Source organism: Strix aluco, chromosome 3, assembly GCF_031877795.1.
Source record: "Strix aluco isolate bStrAlu1 chromosome 3, bStrAlu1.hap1, whole genome shotgun sequence".
Classification (NCBI taxonomy): Eukaryota; Metazoa; Chordata; class Aves; order Strigiformes; family Strigidae; genus Strix; species Strix aluco.
The window spans coordinates 97208376-97212002 of NC_133933.1; positions in this window are offsets into that span (position 1 = coordinate 97208376).

A 3627-nucleotide genomic window follows, 5' to 3' on the forward strand; every position below is an offset into this window, starting at 1 on the left:
TCACCTGCATTCTCTCCCTGTCAATCCTGTGTGCCAACTATTCCAATGAAGACGGACAAAACTGTAGTGTGACACCAGAGCTTTCCAGTGATTGGAATATAAGTCCCAGAGATGTGCAAGAAGACCTTCATATCTGTGTAGAAGTCCAAAGTTCTTTGCTCTTCTCAGTCTTTCTCCTCTTTTCCACAAGATGGAGAATGTCATTCTGAGACATTATTTCCTCTGTTAGAAGGATGTGGATGGCCACTGCTGTTTTTGAAGATGTCATTTATATTCGTTAATGGAGGTATATCCTAACAGCACTGGTCCACATGAAATAATCGGTTATACATATAGTAACTGTCAAATGGTAGAATATGTGTTTGGAAGGCTCAAGGCAAGATTAAGTTTTCTCCAGAATTGTATGGATAACCAAACTAGCCCTGTATAATCCCTATGAAATAAGAGGTAAGAAATATTCATGGAGTAGAGCCTTGGCCCTGATGGAGTCTGTAGAGAACTTTGGTGTAAGCAATATGAGCCCTGAGACAGGAAGGTTACAGAAATGAGAGTTGTGTGCTCGCAGTTGTATCGCAGTGATTCGTGAGTTCTGCAGTATTTGTTAACAACTGTCCTACTTCATAAAGTTGCCTATCACAAGCATTTGTTTTAACTTTAAAGATTCTCCAAACCTTTATGCTCTTTGGTAAATGAGACTGTCAGTCATTATGTATCTGTCTTTCATTCATTCCAGGTGTATATCATCCTTATCATTAGATGCACATATAAAAATGAGGTGAATCTGGTTGTCATTGGTATATTATTCCTAATGGGTGCCATCAGGTCATGTTCTTCTTCAGGTGATCACATGTAGCTGCTAAAAGTAGGAGGCCAAGAGGCTAGGAGACAGTGGGGTCAGAGAATTGCTGCTACCACTCTGAGTCCTCTGAAATCATTGGAGCCCCTGTAACAGCACACTCACCGTCACATAAAAATGTCACTATTATCACTATTGATTCTGTCAAAAGCTAAGGAGATGTTTAACTACTATGACCATAACTGGTATGCAGTTGGCCTGCAGATTTTTACAAGAGTGGATTAGACTGGTTTTGGTGTTTCACTCCTTTTTCTGCTAAAAATTTCTTGAATTGCTTTGGTACTTACTTGTCTTTTCTGGGAGCATGAGGTCCGTACCACTTTGTAAACATATTGTGAGCATATGTAAGCATACTGAGACTATTAAGTGCTCAGAAGAAAGATACTGTCCCTTTCAATATCATGAAGACATTAATCTCTACTTTCTTTTGAGAAAACCCTGTAACTTGTGATTAAATTTTCTTAAATATATCAAATTCTGTAAATTTCTATAAAAGGTACCTAAATCACAAGCACTGTTTTCTTTAATTTTAAACAAAATAAAGGTATGAAAACTAATAAGTTTTCCCTCAGTTTGAAGATACATATACTTTGACCGAGGATTTATGGTTGCTAAAACAGTGTGAAATTTTAGCAGACTGTTTAAATTACAGTTACTATATGACATTTAAAGTGGAGCTGACCTATTATTAATGTCTGTCCTGTTTGTTGCCTTGTAGTATAGAAGCTAAATGTATTGTTTTTCAGCATAGAAAAGTTTTAAAGTGCTGTATCAATTTTCATCATAAAAATTCCAGATTGTACCACCCATAAGGATGAATGAAAATTGTAATCATTCTATGGAAAATTCAGCAAATGAAATATAATCTTTTTAAGAATAGATAATATAATTTGAAGAAAGGAAAATTAGATCTTATTCATTACCCATAAGTAGTTTTCCAAGAGGAAAACCATCAAATGATACTCGAAACGTATTGGTAAGAAATTAGATGCTGTAGAATGTTTCCTTTCTTATTGCAACTTTGTTGCTTTCGTACAGCAGAAGATTTGAAGAGGCCTTAGAACAATACATATTCTATCTATATTAAACTATGTTACAATGTTTTTGTGGTTTCTAATTTGTAGGATCTGATTAACAATTTTTTCATAATTTGGGGGTATTTTAAGTTCTATTACTGTCCTCATCAGTTTATTTAATAGCAACCTGTCTTCTCCTCCTCCCCAGACAGACTCAGCCTTGTTTTCAGAGTCTACTTATCCACTTCTCTCACTTCTCCCTGTGACTCCTGTACTAAATGCAATCCTTCAACTTCTTGCCTGTCATTGCTCAAGTTCTTCCCTTCCCTCAGTCTTCCCTAAAATCCTTCCTTCTGGCTCTTTCCTTTCATTCAGTTTCTGTTTTCAGCTTCTTTCCACCTACTCTCTCACTACCAAAAACCCTCCCGTGCTTCCAACAGAGATTTCTCCAACCCTTTTCTCCCACAATTGCCACCCCATTCCTGCCTTTTGTTGTGGCTCCCTCCCACTGCTAGTTCTGCTATACTAGTTTGTTAGGATCCATGATCCATATTCAATAACTGAGAACAGTGATATCTGAAATTTAGCTAGAAGACTAAAAAGAAAATCTTGTTTCTATATCTTGAGTATATTTTCTTCAGTGCCACAATTCAGTTTGGTAATAAAACACATTCTTCTTCGCTTGTATTAGCTAACACATGTCATTGTGTTTTTAAAAATGTTGCATACATACATGTAAGACAGAAAGAGCAATCCAACAAATTTCATACTCAGTGCAAAGAACCTCAACAAAAACATAATTAATGCAATGCAATGTTTGAGATTTTAAGCCAACAAAAGCCAGACCATTTAGAGCTAAGGTTCCCATAGCAACCTTACTCTATCTCCTCCTGTGTCTGTGTGATAGGGTCTTTTTTTACATGACCACATATTGCTAAAGAGTGTGCTGTATTGTTCCATAAATAGAACATCAGCTTAATAGGTGAGTTAACTACACAAGGACTTACAAAATTATATATATGTCTTCAAAGGAAATTAAATCAGAGTGGCTTGTAGAGGTACTGTACGTATATAAATACTAGAAGAAATTTTCATGTAAGCTTCAACATGATGTTACAACATCATTAACATAAATCCTGCCTGCAAGTGAATTTTTGGCACGTTTTTGGTTTGCCAATTATCTATTTCCCTGTATATATAAAAAATTTAAAGGCTAAATAATTATGTGAGGAAAAGTGTTGGTATTTCTTAAAAAATAATACAATGAGACCCTTCAATTTTAAGTTATTATTTTCCAGAGTAGGCAGCTACATAAAAGCATATGGGAACTCAAAAGAGGCAGGCTTTAATCAGACCTGAAATCATCCCATTTAACTGTAAGCACTTCAATAAAGGGGCCAAAGTTATATATCACTTGTAATTTCTCTACAGTTTAGGGAGGTAGAAGAGCATCTCCAGAGAATGATTCAGTCCTCCTGAGATGCGATTTGCCTTCTGCCTATCTTACTCCACTGAGTACACAGTAGATCTGGAGAAACCAGTCAAGATTCCTTGCTAGCCCAATTTATTTATTAAAGTAGGATAAATCAAAGCTATATTGTCTAAGAAAAAGGAATGAGGTTTTCAGACATTTCTAAGTACTTAATGTGTCTTATGAGTTATGCAGGAGTCTCCCAAGACCACACTGATATCAGTGCCTAAATTCATGACTTCATGTACACTTGACAATAGAAATTTGTTCTGAATTAGATAGGT